This window comes from Gallus gallus, chromosome 2 (assembly GCF_016699485.2).
Source record: "Gallus gallus isolate bGalGal1 chromosome 2, bGalGal1.mat.broiler.GRCg7b, whole genome shotgun sequence".
Classification (NCBI taxonomy): Eukaryota; Metazoa; Chordata; class Aves; order Galliformes; family Phasianidae; genus Gallus; species Gallus gallus.
The window spans coordinates 136,815,524-136,837,604 of NC_052533.1; the positions used below are offsets into that span (position 1 = coordinate 136,815,524).

The 22,081-nt window shown below is 47.8% G+C and overlaps 1 protein-coding gene across 22 annotated transcripts in view; it reads left to right on the forward strand.

Annotated features, from left to right (window-relative positions):
* ZHX2 (zinc fingers and homeoboxes 2) overlaps positions 1-22,081 on the forward strand; it is a 67,919-nt gene that overhangs the window by 1,085 nt on the left and 44,753 nt on the right. For 15 of the 22 annotated variants that reach the window (XM_046938271.1, XM_046938281.1, XM_046938283.1 and 12 more), the window contains exon 1: positions 67-177. The exons of 6 other annotated variants lie outside the window; for them this stretch is intronic. The gene's annotated coding sequence lies outside the window, so the exon portion shown is untranslated. Of the gene's footprint in view, positions 1-66; positions 356-22,081 lie in introns of those variants that run through there. One more of the 22 variants, XM_040695947.2, reaches the window with a different exon arrangement.

Here is a 22,081-nt window from a genome sequence, read left to right on the forward strand (position 1 = left end):
TGGCGGCTGCCCGCGGGGCCGGCGCGGCGGGGGCGGGGGGCGCGGGGCGCGGGGTCCCGCGGGCGCGGGGTTCTGCCGCGGCGGCGCGGAGCGGAGCGACGCGGAACGGAACCGGGGGGGAGCGCGGAGCCGCGCCGCTCCGCCCGGGACACGCGGGTGCCGCCGCCCTGAGCGCAGGTAGGAAACTTCCCAGGCGGGGTTCCCCCCCCACCCCCCCCACCCCAACCCCCCCGCCCTCCTCCCTGCCCACACGCGCCGCCGCCCCGGCCGCTCGCACCCAACTTTTCCTCCCGGATAAAGCGCTCCGCTCCCGGGACGCCGCGGGGGCTGCGGGGCGAGGGGGGGTTACCGAGAGGTGGGAGCCGGAGGGTGCTGGGAGGGAGGTTGGAATGGGTTTTTTACGCTATGTCTCGCCGTAACGCACTGCCCCCCGCGCAGCCCTTCTCCGCGCTGCCCCGCGGATCGCAAGTTCGGGGAGATGGGGGACGGCGGCAGGGGGAGGCGGGGGGGGGGGGGGGAGAAAAACATGTCTACGTTTGTCTATGTCGACATCAGCAACACAAAATATGGCGTCCGCTTTCGACAGGGCGTTACGTAGAGGCGAGCAGGGCGAATTTGTCGGGGCGGTGTGTAAAACGGAGCCGGCGGCTTCCAGCGAGGGGGGAACAACAGCCGAAAAAAAATGAAAGAGGCGCCTGGGGGGGGGGGGGGCCGCGGGCGTCGGGCAGTGGGGTCCCGGGGCCGCTCCGCTCTCCGCGGCCGGAGTTGGCCGGGACTGCCGTGCCGTGATTCCGTGAGGTTTGATTACCCCCGAACCTCCCTCCCCCGCGTTCACAGCGTCCCCTCTTTGCGCCGCGCGGAGCCCTCCGCCCGCGGCTGCCGGGGGGCGGCGGGGAGCGGAGCCGGCGGCGCGGAGCCGCCCGCCCCGCTGCGATCGCGAAAGTGTCTGCTTTGAGCCCCTTTAACACCGGGATCGGGAGATTTCGGGTAGCTCGGCCTTGGGCACGTCGCGTCCGCTTATTTATTTATTCGTTTTTGGAGGGGGTGTCCTTCCTTTCGGCTTCAGTTGGTTTCCAAAGCCGTGGTGCGTCTGTCTCCTCATTCTTGCCTTTTTCTCTCCCCCTCTGGGATGAGGGTGCAAGTGGAAGGCTCCGGTTTTGTCCTCTCTTCGCTAGGACTAAAACTTGAGAGCTCAGTTGGGATGCATGAAGAGCTCCGCCTGCCCGGCTCTGGGCTCCTGCTGCCCTTCTCTTTCACTTTGCGCCCAGGAATCCATCCAGCTGGGGGGGGTATCACCCTAATTTTTGCCACTTCCTGGGGTTCCCCGGGCACCTCTCCGATGGAGCATCCCCACGAGCAGGTGCTCCTTTAAAGCCCCCCGGACCCCCCTGCAAAAGGGAATCCAGACAAAGATTTGGGGGTCAGGGAGCAGAAGGGGGCAAAGCATCCCAAGGTGTAGGGCTGGGGGGAAGAGGAGGACTCGCAGGGTGGGACGGTGATGGGGTGCGGTGACTGCAGTGGCTGCTCTGCCTGGAGCCGTCCTACAGCTCAGCCGGGGCAGTCAGCCAGGCAGGCACAGTGTTTCCTACTTGAGTTTTGTGTCTCGTCCCAATCGAGCATCAGTTTGAGGAGTTTGGGCATATCTTTTAGAATAGAAATGACAGGAACTCCAGCAAAGTCCCTTTCCAAATTGGGGCTGAGAACTAAGATGTCAAGTGCCTTTTTAATACTGCTTTACGACCGATGATTGTAAATCGCTGTTGCTCTCTGCCTCGTCATCCAGCTCACCTACAAAGAGTTGTGTTTGTTTTAAAACTCCGGGTTAAGCTTTGGGCAGGGGTTGTTCCCAGGCTGGAGATGGTGTGGGTAGGAGCAGTGGGGGCCCTGCTGTCCCCAGCAGAAACCCGGTTGGAAGTGGCCCTGCCAGAGCATGCCTGGGTACCCAGTGGGGTGATGGGAGCAGCCCGGCAGAAGAGGGACTCTGTTGTTGAAGAGGTATCTGTGACCCAAGTTCTTTGCCTCTGTGACACCTTTCTGTCCCGGTGAAGCTTTTCTCATGTAGATGTGGCTTCAGTCCGTAGGAAGAACTCAGCAGCCCTTTGAAACTCAGAATTGCAGATGGCCCTCCGGACTAGTTCGAGCCAGCTAAGGGCCGGCAAGTTGCGAGAGTATCAATGCTAAGAAGCCCATGCATTTCTAAGGTCACTGGCCAGACCCTACTTTGCTTCGGCGTGTCTGCTGCAGAGATGCAGGGCTCTCAGTGTTTGCCCTCCCCTTCTGGTACCTGCGGTGAGCTCAGTCCCTGGATGTGCACAGCCCACAGCACTCAGCCCAAAGTCCGTGTGATTACTCACCTCCATAAAATGACGTTTCTCCTGCTTGGCCTCCACAAGAAGTTCTCCTGGCTGAGTTTTGTCCTCTGCTGTGGGTGTATGGGAGGAGAGCTCTCCTTCGGCCACTCTCTCTGCAAGTCCTGCAGATTTGCTTTTCTCTCCTCCTGGCTGCAAGCTGAGGTTTCCAGCGTCTGTAGGAGCAATAACCCATTGCAGGAGACACCCCAAGCTGGCAGTGTCACACTTTGATTCTTTTGCTTTGAAAGGATTTTAATGTGTTTTTAGTAAAAGCCCCAAAATAGAGAGCTGGCCCTGGCGTTAACTACGACAAAGGTATGTCCTTTTACATTCCCAGACCAGTTTCAAACTAGTAGGGTGGATAGTGAGAGGACAAAGGATGGATAGGACAAGGGGGAATGGTTTTAAACTGGGACAGGGAGGTTTAGGTTGGATATTAGGAAGAAGTTTTTCACCCAGAGGGTGGTGACACACTGGAACAGGTTGCCCAAGGAGGTTGTGGATGCCCCATCCCTGGAGGCATTCAAGGCCAGGCTGGATGTGGCTCTGGGCAGCCTGGTCTGGTGGTTGGCGACCCTGCACATAGCAGGGGGGTTGAAACTCGATGGTCACTGTGGTCCTTTTCAGCTCAGGCCATTCTGTGATTCAAACTGCAGCAGACCGGACTACAGAACCCAGCAGGTTTAGCTCACCTTCACGCAGAACGAAGCACTTCGGCCAGGCGTGTTTGCACGTGTGACATCCTCTGCTGTTACTCCTTTCCCTCTGCTCTCGCTGGGATGACCCTCAGAGATGGTGCTTGCAGGCTCTTGCGGTTGGGATCTTGTGACCCATATTTCTGCGCGTCCACTTAAGGAATGGGAACAGTCACTGAGAATAAATAAAAATAGCGTTTTGATTATAATTTGGTTAGAAATGGACATGGTCTCAAGTGAATTCGCTGAGATCTTAGCGTGGCTGTCACGTGGCAGCAGAGCTGCATTTACTTTTTATGTGGAGAGTGTAATTTTAGTTTAACTTTCTTGCTAGTATAACCATAACCCAGAGAGAGTGGCCTTTCCCTGGCAGTGAGTGTGAAGCCAGTGCTGTGGCACGCACATAGAATCACAGCATCACAGAATTGCAGGGTTTGGAAGGGACTGCTGGAGATCATTGTGTCCAACCCCCTTGCTAAAGCAGGTTCCCTACAACGGGTCACACAGGTAGGCATCCAGATGGGCCTTGAATATCTCCATAGAAGGAGACTCCACAACCTCTCTGGGCAACCTGTGCCAGTGCTTCGTTACCCTTACCGTAATTAAGCTCTCCAGATCTCTCTGACTGTTAGTCCAAGTAAGTAATAAACAAAATAAGGCATTGAAGGCTTTAGCTTACATCCATTAAAATAATTCCTGGTCTTCTATCAAGGTATGTGTATGTGTGCCATGTCAGCTGCAACTCATGTGTGTGGTGTTGCTGTATGTAGGTCTGGAAGTGCCAGCATTGTGTTGTCAGAGGTCAGCAGCAAGTTTTAGGTTCTTATGTAGAAGCTGCAAGAGCTGTTGGTTTCCAGGACATTGAAAGTACTTTTAACATACAGTGGTGCTTGTTGGTGCGGAGCCCCGGGTGGGATGACATGAACTGGGCCCTTGCAAGATAAAGTCCAATGAGTTCAATTCCAGCATCGTTGTCCCAAGAGAGTTCAGGAATCACCATTCCAGCCCCCTCTCCAAGAATGCCATGGCTTTACACATCATGAGGTTGGCTTGGCTTGGTTTTTCGGTTTGTTTGTTTTGTGTTTAAGAAATGAGACACTTCTGTTGTTTGGAGAAGCGCTGCGGTTTCTGAGTCAGGGCAGTGCACTCAGCAAGCTGTTCTCTGGAACTGAGAGACCCCCAGAATGGCTCTGAAACAAAACCTGAGCTCTCTGTTTGACTGCAGAAGTTGTGGCTTTACGTACAGCAGCACCACAAGCACGTTTGTGCACTGGGAGACCCGGTGCGACAGGAGGATGTGTGGTTTCTGGGTGAGATGTGTGAACAGGAGGGGACTTGTGGAAAGTCCTCCTGGGGGACCTTGGAGAGTTTGTACATACGTGTGTATGAGGCACTGAGGGCCATGGCGTAGCGGGTATGGTTGTGATGGGTTGATGGTCGGACTAGGTGATATTTGTGGTCTTTTCCAACCTTAATGATTCTATGATTCTATGAGCATTTCGGTGGTCAGAATCCCACAGCCACACCAAAAACGTGCACCTCGTGTGAATTCACTGATGATGGGTTTGTCCACCCGGGCCCATTCATGGTTTTGATGAGCCGCATCAGCAAAAGTGCGGGTGGGACATGACCTGTGCTGTGTCTGGCACTGCAGAAACCACTGAAGTTACATGTACTATTATGTTTATTGATATATTTATATATATATATATATATATACACATACATATAAAATGTTTAGCACTTCAATGATGTGATTTATGATGTGGTCCCATCTGGCATCAATGGCAAGGAGAATTAACTTCACATCAACAGAGAGGGAGGTGAGTTGGGATCTCCTCCAGTGCCCATGTTTGTCCATCATGGGCCTGAAAGCTTAGTTTTCCTTCCCCATTTTTCTCCCAATCTTTCTCTCCTGACTTTATTTCTCCTCTTAAATACTGAATGCTTTTTAAACTTGAAACCTCGAGTTACCTGTAGATTTTGGCATCTCTTGTTGTTAATTGTCTGCTGTTTCCACAATTCTCCAGTAAGTGCTCGCTGTGTATTTGACTTGCTGGATGGAAAAAAAAGAGATTTTCTTGCATGTTGTGCATCACTGACCATAACCCCTCAAGTTCAGGATTATTTCACCTCTCGTGCAGTCTGATGAGTGAAGGAGGAAGCCGGGAACCGGATGGGTATCTCTTAAGCAGAGCTGAATAGGAAAAAAAAGAATGAGGTGAAAGATTCCTTTATTTTTACATAGAATCTTACTGTGATTTTTTTACCTAAATAACAGTCTGATGAAGCAGGTTTGGAACTGACGGCGCTGTTCAGAGGGGCTCAGTAAAACACCAGTATTTCTCAAGAAGCCCCTGCCCCGTCTCCGTGCCTCCAACCCATGCGTTCCCTCTTCTCACTCTCCCAAGTTCTGGAGAGATATATATTTTTTTGTATCTCTCAGCCTAATTTCATGCTTATTAGTTTCAGTTACTTTACGTTACGCTTCATTCAGACAACAAAAGTGGGAAAATACTCATTCTTTAAAAAAGAGAAAACTATTTGCAGGAAGAAAATCCAAGCATAACCAGCTCAAAGCTGTGAGGTTTTGGGGTTTGGGGCTCTCTGGGAACGCCGGGCAGAAGCAGAGAGCAGTGACATCTCCCAGGTTTGCTGCCTTGCTGGGGAGCGCTGCTGATTCGCTCTCACATGAAATAAAGGAAATTCCTGATGGTTGCAGACTGAAGTGTTTTTGACAAGATGCCTTCGCCATCCCTCTTCCTGCCTCCCACCTCCAAAGCAAATATGTTTTGTTGTTATTTTTTTCAGTATCCTCTTCAGCACAAACTGTCAGGCATCGCAGGGAGTTTTTGCCCATCTTTTGTCTCCTCGAAAAGTGATGTGTTTAAATGATGTGCTCAGAGCACGCTGCTGATGAGGGCTCTGGTGCCTGCTGTCCTCCACGCTGTGTTACAGTTTCCTTGAGAACTGGGGAAGCTCAGCCCAAGGCAGTGACACCATCCTTTGTCCTGCATCCCTTCTCTTGTCCCCGCTGGGCATTCCTGTGGCATTTCCTGCAGCCACACTGCCGATGCCATTTGTCATTACTGTCACACGACACGGCTTTTCTTTGGGAAGTCAGTGGTGACGAGACGCTGGAAGAGCATCATGTGGGGTTTCTGTGCCAGAGATGGTATCTGGCTGGGCTGCTGGGTGTGGGGCTGCTGCCTCCTGGGGACCTGCAGGATTGTGTTCATCTGCCAGAAGGCAATTAGTGTGATGAGGAATCACAGAATGGCTTGGATTGGAAGGGACATCAAAGTCCACCCAGTTCCAGCCCCCTGCCTTGTGCTGTTTGTCCCCCCACCAGCTCAGGCTGCCCAGGGCCCCATCCAACCTGGCCTTGGATGTCTTCAGGGATGGGGCACCCACAGCTCTCTGGGCAGCTCTCTATGCCAGTGCCTCACCGCCCTCTCAGTGAAGAATTTCCTTCTAACATCCAACCCCTTTTAGTTTAAAACTGTTCCCCCTTGTCCTCTAACTATCAGACCATGTAAAAAAAAGTCAATCCCCTTCCTGTTTGTATGCTCCCTTCACGTACTGGAAGAGCAGTGTGTTTGGAGGGAACTGTTTTCTTCAGCTACCCTTATAGGACATCTTGTTTGGAGTTAGGGCATCCATGTAGTTTTACCATCACTCAGAACAGTTTGTGCCTTTCTTGTCTGCGGATCTGCCAGCATCCCGTCTGTGTGCTTGTAGTTAAATTAGGGGTTAGGGGTGGTTTGAGAAATACTGCTTAAGGCAAACACAAGTTTCAAAATCCACAGTTAAGCAGATAAAAAAAAAATAAATCTTAGCTCTCTGAAGTGTTTTGCTTTCAAGCCTAAACGTACTTGAGGTGCCTTAAATTCCACTCATTTGTCCTGTTAGCCAGTATCCCAGTGTTTATCTCTACGTACCTTATTTTCATGCTTTCCTACAGTGGGAAACTACCTCTGGGGAGGCAGTAGCACTGTCTGAAGCCTGGTGGGAGGCTGGGCTGTGCCGGCTGTGACTGCTGCCCCAGGGTCTGTGCCCCTTGGTGCCACGCGCCTGCAGAGCCCGTGAGCTCCCGGCGTGCGTCTGAGCCAGAGAGCGGTGTCACAAGGCATTACTTATGCTGAGCAGAGCAAGCATTAGCTCCAGCCCCATCTCTTCTGACTTAGAAGATCAGAGCACTGAGTTTCTGGATTTAAACTTTATCTCCTGAAATCTGAATTCGTTTTCTTTCGCCCCACTCTTGCTCCTTTGTAAATGGACGCTCTTCACTCCGTAAGGCAACCAGGAGCGCCATAGGGTGCTCAAGAATGGGAGCTCTCAGCCGGATTCAGGAGCTCCACCTCCCAGCAAAGCTGAGTGCACATTGCTCAAAAATCTCCAGGGGATGGGCACACACACACACACACACACACACAGGCCACAAACCTGTTTGTAATTCCACCTATCAAGAAATGGCCACGGCATCATTCAGTGAATGGTCTGTTCAGTGGCTTTTTGCTTCTGTGCTGGGGAAGCCATGGCAAGGAAAAACGTTCTTTCAGAGGGTAGTGAGGCACTGGCACAGGCTGCCCAGAGCAGCTGTGGATGCCCCATCCCTGGATGTGTTCAAGACCAGGTTGGATGGGGCCCTGGGCAGCCTGAGCTGGTGAGGAGCAACCAGCCTACAGCAGGGGCCTGGAACTGGATGGTCTTTAAGGTTCCTTTCAACCTAAGCCATTCCATGATTCTGTGGTATGTGATTGAGCGAGGGACCTGCTTGGTAATGTGCTATTAAATATGCAGCACCCCACTGAAGGTATGCAAGTTGCATTGCAAGGAGGGCATTGGATGTTTAATCCCAGTACTGCTGCCTCCAAAAACTGGTGCTGTTGCAGTAGAGGTCTGTGGTACTTCATGGCAAAGGATTTGGGGCTGTTTGCAGGATGCTGTACTTGCAGAGGTAGCGGGGAGCAAATGGGGATGAGAATAGCATCCATCTCTGCCACCCGCCTGACTTTTTGGATGCTTTGTGTGCAGTGGTGCAAGGTGTAGTTTACTGTGTTTCAGGAATGATGTGTTTGCACAGGAAACCACTGCACGGTGGACTGTTAAATTCTGTGTATATTTAAATTTCTTTTCATAAACAGTGGTGAGGCACTGGAACAGGCTGCCCAGGGGAGTGCTGGAGTCACCATCCCAACAGGTGTTCAGGAAACATGGAGATGTACCTGTGAGGGCCATGGTTTGGTGGGCATGGTGGGGGTGAGTTGCTTGGGTTGATGGTTGGGCTAGGTGATCTTAGAGGTCTTTTTCAACCTTAATGATTCTATGATTCTGTAGCCAAGGGTTGCAGTTTGATCGTCTGCTTCCCTTTGCTGCCTTGGACCTAATGCATCCTTCCCCGTTACCTTTCCCAGGTGCAGCCCATCTGGAGGACCCTTCCTTGCCTCCTTTTCACGCATGGCAGAGGAAGGGATTGTTATTTGCTATGGTTTATTACTGATCCTTTACAATCCGTGGATACCCATCTTGAAGCATTGCTCACCTTCTCTGTGTCTGCCTGGCTTGGCTTGCATGGCAGCTTGTTGAATTTTTGGCTGGTCCTTGGGTGATCCTTGTGCCTGTTGGATGTTTTAAAATCAGTTTAAAAACACTCAAAAAGTTGGAATCGGTAAATTTTAACACACACTTCTTACTGAAATTTCACAATACTACTAATAGAGGAAGGAAAATATCAAGAATTTTGTTACTTTCTTTTTTAATGTAAAAGATGACTAAGATAGGAAGCTGATGAAGTAACATTTGCAATTGAGTGTATCTTTTCAGTCATTAACCTTTTTTGACTTGTCAGTGGTTTTAAAATGTCCATTCTTGAGTTACGTAAAACATCTGGTATGAGGGTGAGGAAAAGCCCAATGCACATCTGGGTTTGGCAGGACTCTTCATTCATGAAGTTTCATCCTTAAAATGATATAAATAGTTTGAGGTCTTGAAGTCTTTAAGTCAAGGTTTATGATGGCTTTTAGGTGCTCCCCAGTTAAAGCATGAAGGAAAGTTGCTTGCTATGGGCTTTGAAAGGAAGCACTGAGCATTTATTGCTAGTTATTTACTTTTTATTATGTGTACACAGTAATATTTTTTTCAAGGTGTGTTTGGTAAATGACAGCTTTTGATCAAGTTACAGAATAAAACTAATTGGTTCAAATTGGATGTAGTAAACCCTTACTTTACAGGTCTTCATACAGGGACTATCTGTTGAGGCCACCCTTGATCTGCGTTGAAACTGAGCAGGCAGAGTCTTGTCTGAGGGCAAGCAAAGGCAAGGACTGGTTTGCTTACAAACTAGGAAGCATCGTGCCAGGAGGTTCTCAGCCAGCAGCACACATTTTAGGCGAAAGCAGGGTGCGAGGACAGAGAATCCTTTTGTCTCTCCAGCTGGTACCTGCAGATAGCTTGGGCATTTAAAGGAAGGGCCCTATGCTGCAGTTGTACTTGACTTCAGGACTATTTACCAACGCTGTTCTGAAGGGCAGCGTGAAGATTATAACTTTGAAATTAAGCTTTCTTTTTCCATATTTTTCTTTCCAGTAATTGCAAGGCTGCTGATGGCCAATTCTGAGCATTAAAGCCCAAAGTGTAGTCTGCACTCTGTTCTAAGGCTGAGATTGCTTACGAACCCCTCAGTATGTGCTGACTAGTAGTGGGTCTGTGTTGTCCTCATACACCTCAGGGTCATCAAAGAGCCTCCTCCCTACAGATCCTTGCTGCTTTTTGCAGACCTCTAACAATTGGTCTGCAGGGAAAGCTTCATGTATGAGAATCCAGCTCTCATGGGTTCTCTGGCTGTGGGAGCAGCAGGACCGATGCAGACCGCTTTCTGGTGGGTTTGACTCTTGTGGGTGAATTTCTGCATCCTGTTCCCTGAATGGCTTTGCTCACAGGGACCTGTCCTTTCACTGCTGGAGCTGCACGCATACACCTGCACATACATATTTCATGTTTCTACCTGGACACCGTGCTGAGCGGTCCGGTCGATACATTGGAAGGAAGGCAAGCCATCCAGAGGGACCTGGATGGGCTGGAGAAGTGGGCCCATGAGAACCTTATGAGGTTCAAGAAGGTGAAATACAGGGTGCTGCACTTGGGCCAGGGCAATCCCAGGTGTTCATACAAACTGGGGGAAGAACCCCTTGAGAGCAGCCCTGCGGAGAAGGACTTGGGGGTCCTGGAAGATGAGAAGCTGGACATGAACCAGCAGTGTGCGCTTGCAGCTCGGAAGGCCAACTGTGTTCTGGGCTGCATTAAAAAAGAGGTGGCCAGCAGGGAGAGGGAGGTGATTGCCCTCCTCTACTCAGCCCCTGTGAGGCCCCATCTGGAGTACTGCGTCCAGGCCTGGGACCCCCGGTATAAGGAAGACACAGAGCTCTTGGAATGAGTCCAGAGGAGGGCCACTGAGATGATCACAGGGCTGGAGCACCTCTCCTATGAGGAAAGGTTGAGGGAACTGGGCTTGTTTAGCTTGGAGAAGAGAAGGCTCCGGGGAGACCTCATTGTGGCCTTCCAGTACTTGAAAGGGAGCGTATAAACAGGAGGGGAAACAATTGTTTGCATGGGTTGATAGAGATAGGACAAGGGGAATGGTCTTAAACTGAGACAGGGGAGGTTTAGGTTGGATATTAGGAGGAAGTTTTTCATGCAGAGGGTGGTGACACACTGGAACAGGTTGCCCAAGGATGTTGTGGATGCCCCATCCCTGGAGGCATTCAAGGCCAGGCTGGATGTGGCTCTGGGCAGCCTGGTCTGGTGGTTGGCGACCCTGCACATAGCAGGGGGGTTGAAACTCGATGATCATTGTGGTCCTTTTCAACTCAGGCCATTCTGTGATTCTGTGACATGCTTTCGGGATGCTGTGCATATGTTCCAGTTTCCTCACCCCAATGCAGCACTGGGACAGCTGTGGAGCTCCTCTGCAGCAACCTCCATCTCTGGGCCTGCACAGGGTACGGCCTGCAGAGGGCCTGGCTGGAGCTGCACTGGGGGCCTTCCACCCATCTCCATGGTCCTCTCCTGTTGGGGAGGATCCAATAAAAGGATCAGGCTGTTCCTTCACATTATCACACTGTAGTGAGTGGGCAAACACTGCTGTTCTCATCTTGCCTTTACCTCTGAGATCACCAGCAGCTGTTTCATTAACTATTAATGGCCTGCTCATTAATGCTGTAAAAGGCTACGACCAATCTTGCAAATTTTCTGGACTCTTCCCCTGAAATATTTATGACTTGCTCGCTGTGCAAAAGGGCAGGAGCAACAGCAGTGAACATGCCTCCAAGTTTTGTTGAGCATTATTAAAGAGCTCATGAATATGAAGAAGTTGGCAGCTTCTCTCTTTTCTTTGGCTTTCTGAGCTCGCACTGTGTCTGGCTACAGTGGCACAGGCTGCCTGTAGCACGCGCTTGCTGCAGTGCTGCTGGCTCAGTTGCTCCCTTGGTGCCCATAACTCCAGGCAACACAGCAGCTTCATAGCTGGGCTGACCCACTCTAGTGTCTGCTCGTAAGAGTTTTGGCTGCTTTGCTTATGATCTGTAGGTCCTGTAGTGCTTTTTTGCACAGTCCTTTACAAAATCCAAGGTGTGAAAGTTCCATCCAGAAGAGGTTGTGTTACTTTTGCTTAATAGATGGGGAAACTGAGGCACAAATGTTGAATAATTTGTAACCAAGCAATGGGAAGCTAGCAGAGGATGGAGATGTTTTTGCCAAAACCGTCATGGTATTTTTGATTAAAGTCTGGTTAGTGTGAAAGAGGGAGGATTCAGGCCAGGGAATATTAGCAGGTTTTTTGTGTGCATGGAGGAATTCTCTTGCGGGAAACCTGAGCTTGGTGTCAAGTGACCTTATATCTCCTACTTTCTCCCACTGCTGTTTTCTGCTCAGGTTTAATGTGATGTGGAGCCATCGGGAAACTGAGATCCCCATGCCATATCCCCAGCAAGCACTGAGTCCCTTTGCAACCACTCCAAGTGGAGGTGCTTTCATCACCATTTCTGTTCTCCTTGAGCTTGGAGCTCGATCTGCTAATTCAACTCAAAAGCCACAAACTGTGTTAAGCCTGGCTCAGGGAATCTGTAAGTCATACAGAGGCACAGAATGGGAAAGCTTCAGTCCTGGAACAACTCACAATGGACTCGACTCGTTGTAGGTGGAGGATTGGGTAGTCTGTCCCAGAATGTTGTATTCATGGCGAGATTGGATGGGGCCCTAGGCAACCTGATCTAGTGCCTGATTTAGTGATCAGCAACTCTGGCAGGGAGATTGGGACTGGGTGATCTTTGAGGTCCCTTCCAACCCAAGCCACTCTGATTCTGTGGTTCTGTGATTCCGTGAACAGAAGGGTGGTGAAACAGAGATGGGAGCCCCACGAGGCTCCTGGAAGCTGACAGTCCCATGAGGCTCCCCAAGCCTCTTTGGAAACTGCTGCTCTCAGCCATTCCCATCCCATGCCAGACAAGGCTTCTACGTGATCAGACAGATGAGCACTGAACAGTGCTTTCCCTGTGAAGGTGTCAGTTGTTCTGGCTCCACCAGTACCAAGGAGCAGCAGGAAAGTTATTTTATTTGGATTTTGGAGATAAAATGGTCTTCCTGTCACTTACATCTACCAGCAGTAAGGAGCTTGTCCGTTAAATCCCAACTGCATTCAGATGGTGGTGCGCCAGACAGATGAGAATCTGTATTTCTTTCCAATAGACGTCTGCAGAGCAAACACTGGTGTAAATAAATGTGAAAGGCTTTCCTTGCCTTGCCTTGCCTTGCCTTGCCTTTCGCCTTTCGCTTTCCCTCTCCTCTCCTCTCCTCTCCTCTCCTCTCCTCTCCTCTCCTCTCCTCTCCTCTCCTCTCCTCTCCTCTCCTCTCCTCTCCTCTCCTCTCCTCTCCTCTCCTCTCCTCTCCTCTCCTCTCCTCTCCTCTCCTCTCCTCTCCTCTCCTCTCCTCTCCTCTCCTCTCCTCTCCTCTCCTCTCCTCTCCTCTCCTCTCCTGTTTTTTAGTAAAAGATAGCTAGGCTTTGAAGAGAACAGGTATGTCTTGTGGACTGGCTTTACCATAAGCTGTTTTCTAAAGTGTGATTTCAGAAGTGAGAACTGGTCTGTACACAAAGTTTAATGTCTTTCCACATGCAGCTGTGGGTTACTTCTAAAGTAAAAAGCCTCCAGTGTGTTTGGAAGATGGAGAGTGTGTCAGGAACAAGCAGCTTGTAATGCTCTGCCAGCTTCTGTACTTACAGGTAGCACTGGAGTGGAGCAAAGTGGCAAAACAGATCCATGTCAGAAGCACTCCCTGGTAGAACTTTCTCATTATCATCTCTTACAGAGTATCAATATGTTATCCCCCATCCTATCAAAGTACCTTTGGTTGCTTTCCTGAAGCTGCTACTTTTAGATGATGAAGCAAAGTTCAAGTGGGTCCAGGGCAGAATTGCAAAATCGTATCCTTCAGCAAACTTGTCTTCAAGAGTTTAGCCTGGCACCTTACTTTTACCCTATGAGAATAAATTGAGGAGCCTGGTTAGGTAGCCTGGCCATAAGTACAGCTTGGTGGTAGAATGTAGTCATATTGTGCTCTGTATGGGACTCCACCATCACACTGTTCTCCAGGGAAATCCCAGCGACATGCTTAATGTAGATTGGCTTTCCCTCAGAAGCAGCATAATTTTCTTTCAGGAAGGCTTCTGGACTGTGTTGCTGCTAGAGTAGCATCCAGATCTTGAGTGATTCTTGCCACTCTGTTGAAGCAATTCCTCCACAAGCTGGAAAATAGGCAGATGCAAAAATTGGGTCCCTGCTCTTTTGCTGGTGGAGTTCTTCCAGGGACAGTTGCAGTGAAGGCTGCAGAGCACGTCCTAGTTGGTATTTTTTCAGTTGCCCATTGTGCCATTAGCTGTGCTTTTACAGGGCTCTTCTGTTCCTTCTGATCCTGAGGGATCTCCCCTCTCATCTCACCAAGGGCATGAAGCTATTCATATAAGTTTGGACAGCCTTTTCTTTACTTCTTCCATGGCAGTTAGGAAGAGTCAGCCCCCAAACAGACTTTTCCTCCTCTTTCAGTTTGGGATTGAATCACAGGTGAGGAATGTTACAAAATCCTGAGCAGGGGGAAGCCCAATATAGTTCAAAACACTGAGGACAGCATCCTATCAGAAGCATCAGTGATCAAGTAACAATGAAGTGAGAAAACACAACATTTCCACTGAGTAGAAACTTAACGTCCTATAAGATAACAGGAAAAAGAAGAAGGTTTCTTTGGAGAAATATCAGCATTTGCTTCTTGGTGTTGTAACTTGAAGAGCTGTCTGCAGCCAGAGAATTTCCAGATGCATCTCCTGCATGTTGCTGAGCTACGTGGGACACTTATAAGGAAATGTGCATCTGTTTGCACTCTTTGACAGATTCCTGATTTCAGCACTTTCAGCAAAACCAGCCTAATGGCTACAGGTTCTGGGGTAGGAAGTGTGGGAAATAGACAGCTGGCTAAATACGGTGGGTCCTGGTTAAGTCTGCGATGAAGCTGTCCTACAGTATTTTAATCATCCTTTGTAAAGAAAAGAGTAGATGTTACACTGAGTTACATGGTTTAGTGGTATGGTGGTGGTTGATGGTTGGACTAGATGATCTTGGTGTTCTTTCCAACCTTTGTGATTCTATGAAAAGGATAGTTTCTCATATTTTTCACTGACGTGCTCTGCTTCTAGTGCTTGCCTGAGCTTCAGGAGTGCAAACTCACCTTGTTTGCGCTGTGCTCACATGGTTGGATTCACTCTGCACAGTTGAGAAGTGTGCAAGTCACATTACAGTTTCACTCTGGGTGCCGAATCCTCTCCTCAAACAGCACTGATCTAGAGCCTGCCTATCAGTGAGGTCTGTCCTATTTGGCTTTTTGTAAAACCTTTTGCTTCACACCACCGGCATCTCTAACTTGCTTTATCTGGCAGTCCCTTCTACGAATGGTGAAGCTTTTCGAGGAGAGTCACAAGGGCTGAATGTTGAATTTTGTAAAACAAAAGTTGTAATGCGTGCTGGAAAGTTAGATTACATCTCGTTTTCTTCTGAAAATAGCTTGGGGTTACGCCATGCCTACGCTGTAGACTTCTGCCAGCAAGGCTTTACTGGCCCAGGGCACGAAGAGGTGTGATTCCTGAGTGACACATGCATGCTGGCATGGCCCCAAGGAAAGGCTTGCTTAGCTGGGAAAAACCACCTTTCTTCAGTCCTATGAGGTCATTTTGCCGTGCTTTTGTAGTGTGTGGGCTTTCTGCATTGGCTCCATCTAACACACAGTATTTTGCCAGTATGATGGGGATATTCATCTGCTGCTGAGGTGCTTCTTGGGTTGTGACGTTCTTAGAACCTATAATTTTTAAAGGAGTGCTTTCAAATTCTCCTCCATAACAAAGAGGTGAAAGCTGCAGTTTAACGTTGCGTGTCCTCTTCTGTCAGCTGTCTTTGTGGGGCTGGTTTTGATGTCTCTCTGCTCTGGGATAGGGCACAGCAGCTGTTATTCTGGCTGAGCGTGATTTAATACTGGATAATGTTGCAAGATCCAAAAATAAAAAGAAGAAAAATATGTGGACAGAGGAAACGAAGTACCAGTTTACCTCTTGGACAGAGCATCTCCCTTTCCTCCTTCCAGCACAGCTCTGCCCCCCTAGTTCTGAAAGTCTGATGAGTTTCTATTCAAGTAGCTTGGTTTCTCAGTACACTGTAGGAGGCACTGATTTCCACATGGTCCCTAAGGATGTGCCAGCTGAGTGCCACAGGCAGCTAAGGTGACACCAGACTTGCAAGCCTCTTATTAATCTGTTTGTACATTTGGAGTAACCTATTACCTTTAGCAGAGCTGGTTGAATAACTCAGTCTTTTGGCATTACCCAATTAAGTCTCAGATCAGATAACAGTTTATGGAGATGTGATTGTCCAAAGGAAAACATCAGGATCACCAACTTGGCCTCTGTGGGGAACGTGGACTCTGACTTGGAATAAGTATGTGGCAAGGCTATGATTTTGACTTACTTTTCTCCCATAGTAAGAACTAGAACTGTGTCATCTTTGTATCAGTCTTTCCTCCCCATCCAGTGAAAATCATCATTTATTCTTCTTGCAAAGTGGACCCCAAAATGATTTTACTAAAGCAAGATCCGGGCAAAATGCAAAGGTGCTTTGGAGGAGCTGAGGCTGAAACACTGAAATACGACTGCTGTACCATGTATATGTCACTGCTGAACTGGGACACCTCGCTTCCCAGGGCGTGAAGCACTCATGTTTAGCTCGTCCCAGTAGATCACAGGGCATGGGACCTCAGTGCAGTGTCCTTAATCACATCTCATTTCCCCGTTCCCCCTCTTCCATACTTTCCTTTCTGCTGCCAGGAACTCACTCTTACTGGGGAGATTCATACCGACATCCCGATGCTTAACAATACTCACCATTTTTACCTGTCTGTCTGTCTGTCTATCTATCTATCTATATGTTAATCTAAACACTAAACACACAAAAAAGAAGTTGATTAGCAAAGCATTTAAATGAATGTGCAGTCATTATAACTGATATCAGGGCACAGGAATGCAAACAAGCCAGTGTGTGCCTTGATGCTTTTAGCTCCTGACCCTCTGTCTTGTTTTTAATTTTGAGCACAGGAAGGGGCCAATATATGACCATATGCTTACAAAATGCTGGTTGCAAATGCCTTCCAAACATTGTTGTCATAGTAATGATATGTCATGTATGTGTCACATTTTATCACATTGTGAACGTATTCATGGGACTACAAACCTTATTGTGTTTTCTTGTCCTATTCCTTGCCATCAGTAATATATTTTTTTTCCCCGAGAATTTCTGAATAAATTGGAAATGTTATTTGACTTTGTTCAGTACGGCTGGAAAATTCATACCCAGGGAAATTCACAAGTATATTGTAAGGAAAGTGTTAAGCACGTGCTTAAGCATCATCGCTGTTGCTCAAGTTAAGTGTGCCTTAGTGTGCTCCTAAGTTATGCCTTAGGAGCTATTGCTTCTTTCCAAGCACTGGTCTTAATGTGGGTTCTGAAAGAAGGAGAATTGATCGCCACTTGCAAAGTTGCAAAGATGGAAGTGTTCCTTGAGAGGAGGAACAGTCAGCCAGAGCTGATGCGGGTATTACCATGAACATTATCTTGGCTGTACCTTTTCATTTTCCAAATATAAGATCCTTTCAGCATGATCTGAAGATTCCTTCAATTTCCAAAAACCAGAAAAATTTCTCCCCTTGTGATTTGTTTTCCCTTATTTCTCTTGTCATGTAATCGCCTTCACATACTTTTAACAAGGTTTTGAAGTTAACACCGCTTCGAGGCAGTGATATCTAGGCCAAAGAGGTTCACACCTCTCTGGTGTGAGTTCTTGTGATTTTTGGGGAGGGAGGTCTTGTGATCAGGACACAGAGGAGCAGGCAAGGTCCAGATTCGATCTCTGTGGCTTCCCTCCTGTGAGCCTTTGGTAAATGCAAGAATAATGCCAACTACATATAACAATCTTTAAAATAGATCTCCCTTGGGGAGAGTGTGGATTAATTAACATTTCAGAGGCGCTTTGAGTTCCTTTGATAGGTGTTGCAGTAATGCAAAAGGTTTTTTTTTCTTCTTGCTAGATGTAGGCTGTCTAAAGGACAGATTTTAATGATGTTGGTTTACCTCCTAAGAGCTCCTTTTTAAACGGAGGACAATTCAACTTCTTATGTATGTACCAATATGAGGTTTTACTTCCAATGTAAGCCAAGTAGCAAAACAAAATACACAGTGCCTTGACCAAGACTGGATCTGGTAACTTCACATCACAGAGGCACATGCTGATAATTTGCCAGTAGCCTCGGGGCTCTGATAGCAATTTGCCAGATGCTATACTGAGCCTAATTTGCATCTGTATTTACTTAAATGCTTTAATTAAAATTATATGCACCAAACTAAGATAGATCAGAAGCACTGCCTGGTATTTGTTGGCATTCCATGATAATAAAGCCCTACATTGGTTGCTGTTTTCAGACAGTATAACTTGACAGGGCTTGGAGAGACCTTAATCTTCCAGCACCACATTCTGCCTTTATTTTAGTACCAGAGGTGTTTTGAGCATCTTGAAGCTAGTGATGAAGTTTGGTTCATGGATGCTTTAGGTTTCAGGCAATGCTATGTAGTCGTGATTTATTTTCTTGCAACCCATATGTGCTTTGTCACACATGTAAAATGTGAAACCCCTCTGAGGACAGTAGGAAAAGATTTCAAATACAGCTTCCACCAAGAATGAGATGTCTGAGCACCATTCATCTCTGAGCAGAGTGTTACAGACCTCTTTGTAGTGCTAAGGGCTCTACATAAAGGGATTTCTGGGCTCATGTGGGGCCTGGTCATTTCAGTGGGGTATGTGTGAGTTTGTGGCGGAGTTAGGATCAATGCAGTAGAGACACTGAGGGTTTTGCTTTATCCCCTGCATTTAATCTGGAAAATGCTAGCATGTAAGTACAAATAAAGCCTGAGTTACATCTAATCTGAGCAGTTTGCACTGAGACAACAAAGGTTGCTCTGCGGACTCACCCTGGTCACTGTCGCTGCTTCTCCATAATTATTGGGAAGTCATCACAGAGTGTCACAAGGAGACAGTTTGTGAGGCAAACTTGTGCTATGCCAGGTACTTCCAAACCACCATTTCCTGCACTGAGGTGTTGTGTATAAACGGGAGCACAATATTTGCCTGTAGTTGTCTGTGAATTTGGTTTAAGAGAGTCTGCCCAAGTTCCACGTGCACCTACACCTATCACTGACTCATTTGCCCAACAGCTCTGTCAAAGACAACCACCCCACGTATGGTGACTTGCTGTGGAACAGGTGGCCAGAAGCTGCTTATTGAAGTCCAAGTGGAACAGCACAAGCATAAAAAGCATTGTGTTAGTTGCAAAGTTGCCTGAATATTTAAATACAGAGGCCATAGGCAGGCAGAAGAGGGTTTGGGGTGTATGAGATGGTGAGGAGCAGCCAGGCCTGTGGCCACCAGAGCTGGGAGCTGGAGTTCTGTGAGAACACGGCCCAGCAGTACTTTGTGCTGTTGGGACATGGGGACTTTAATGGAGACATGGGTGTGATGAAGCCAAATTTCCAGTCAGCCTTACCTCATCTGTGATAAGGAGGTTAGAGTATTTCCCATTAAATCTATTGTGGTGGTGAGTCACTGATACTTGACAGGAAAGCGATGGGAGCAGCTGAGGTAGATCAGTCCTGCACATCCCCGCAGAGGTGATGGAGAGGAGGGACAGGTCTGTGTTGGTCACTCATCTTGCACAGGGCCGAAAGCAGCTGACGGACGAGAGGTTTCTTTTGAAGCCGCGATGCCTCTCTAGTTTTAAAACTCACCGCTATGGCTTTGAGCTTTCCCAGCTCTGTGAGCTGGTCTTTAATCAGCCGGCCTTGTCACAACCTGTACGTATTTTAAGAATTGTGCCAACTGTTACTGCTGCAGGGATACATGGAGATTTGGCAGAGAGAAGCCTGGCCTAGTTTTTACGGCACAGCTAGGAAGACGTTTTCGTTTCCCTGTTTAATGTGATTCTCCCCAGCCTAATTTTTCAAGGTGTTTTCTTCGAAAGATTGCGAAGCTCCAAGCAATCAATTAATAACAGCAAAATGCAGAAGTCTGGATATAATACAGCAACAATTCTGCAATTAGCAGTGTATTAGAAACTGCACTTCAGCTCGAGTGGAGCATGGCTTGGCGGGGAGCAGAAAAGTGGCAGGTCCAGGATGGTGGGGAGGTTAAGGCTGGAAATAAGGAAAGATTTCTTCCCAGAATCAGTGGTGAGGCATTGGAACAGGCTGTCCAGGGAGGTGGTGGAGTCACCATCCCTGGATGTGTTCAAGAAAAGGGTAAATGTGGCACGGAGGGACATGGTCCATAGCAGTCACTGGCATGGGTTGATGGTTGGATTAGAAGATCTTAGTGGTCTTTCCAGTCTCAATGATTCTATGATTCCGTGATTCAACCCACCCCTTGAGCCCATTCTTAGGAGACAAGCAGGATTTGGGGAAGCATCTCCTTGGGTGAGTCTGCTGAGCAGGAGCTGCATCCACTAGTCTCCTCAAATTGTGTGGGTAATGATGACCTTGTGATGGCCTGGAGTAAAAGCAGATGGAGCTGCCAGCAAAGTGCTGGAGAATGGAGAACATACAGCTTAGTGGAGAGGCATAAGGGAGAGGGGACCACCAGCCCAGTGTTGGGGTTTGATCATTCCTGTATCCAAAATCATTTTTCTGCTGGGTTGGGAGTGCTGATGGCATCACACAGTTGCTGTAAAGGAAACTGTGACTCATTTTTCCATCTCAGTTCTCAAGACGGGAAAAATGAAATGTAAAGATCCAACTCTGACAGAGCTTAGGGATCCATCCTGGTGATCCTCCAGACTGGTGTTCGAGGGCCAGGAAGGAGATGCTTAGCTGAGTCAGATCCTTCTCCAGCTCTGAGTCAGAAGCACTCATGCAAATGGCCCCACTTGCCACATGGGTGGTTCCCTGCAAAAACAAGTCTTGCCAAAATGTTTGCCTAGCTTCCAGCAGAAGTAAGCTGGCTAATCAGGCTCTTGGGCAATGCTTAGTTATTCCCAGTTATTCCTACCACCATCAAAATGTGCAAAAAGCATCTCAGAATTAAAAGGACTGCATGCTGGAAAAGCACTTGTGAGTCAGTTAGTTCATTAGTTTTGTTTTTACCAGGAGTTAATTAGACTTCCCAACTACTTTATTTTTTTCAGCTGTCATCTGGAGTTGTTAGCAATCCTTTAAGTTGCTACTACTACAGACTATCACCTGTTGGTAGGCTTTGTCCTAGAAGTACCCCTTCTCTGTTTCCCAACTATGTGTGCAGATGGAGGTGGTAAGAGACTTCAAGATAGCTCATCCTAAAACAAAATCCAGCCTTTCATCACCTGAGGCCAGGTCTTTTTTGTTGTTTCTGCTACAGAGCACTTCAAGACAGACATTGGGGTTGACGAGACAACATAAAGCAGAGCTGGAAGCTGTGCCAAATAGGTCATAACCGTGGAACAAGACTTGGCAGCTGGCAGAAAAATGGAGAGATACATTAATGATAAAACATGTGTGAGTGCTTTTCATGTGCTTGCCTCACATTAGCTTTCCTAGACATTGTCAGCTGTCTCATGCATGTAACAGTAAGGATTAAATGTGTACAGTAAAGAAAGAGGCAGTGTGGGAAAATGGTATTTAGTGAATTTAGAAATCAATCCAGATGCTCTTTCAATGTTAGTTAGGCTTTATTATTTTTTGTATCTACCGTTTTGATTTGCAGTCACCCAGCAGAATTAGTCCTTGGCTCAGGTGGGTGTTTGACTTAAGTTCTGATCTTCTCTTTTTCTTCTTTTTAAACAACAAAAAAGAAATCTTGGCTTAAAAAAAAAATGATATGGTATTTGCAGAATCAATAGAAAAGCTGACCCAGATAAAAGTGTGCAGAAATTGGTTCCATGCCCTAGAACTTTTCCTGCATGCTTTTTGATGCAGTGTATCTGATCTTTCAAAAAGAAGGTGACATACAGTGATCTCCACAGCTTTGAAGAATTGTTCTGGTAGAATAACAAGAGCATTGGAGAAAGGGTGTCCATAAAGGGGTGTGCATGTGTGGCATGTGTGCTTTTTTTTCCCCCTCGTTAAATATATTATGAGAAGGAAGAGATTACTGTCATATAGCAGGTTATTTTGAAAGATAGGGTAAATGTTGTGTGAACTACCTTTTTATCTGATTTTTAAATGGGGAAAGTGTGTTTCTTCTCAACAGCTATTCACAGTAGGGTGTGAATTGAGCTTTATTTTCCTTCGTTCAGAACTTCTCCTCCTGGAGTGTGTAGCAGAGATGCATTTAAGCAGTACGTGGATTTGCTCTCAGAAATGTAATTGTGCCCTGGATCCCAAATCAGGTAGAATGCTGGAAAAAAGCATCTGCTCCTGCAGACTTTCTTCGA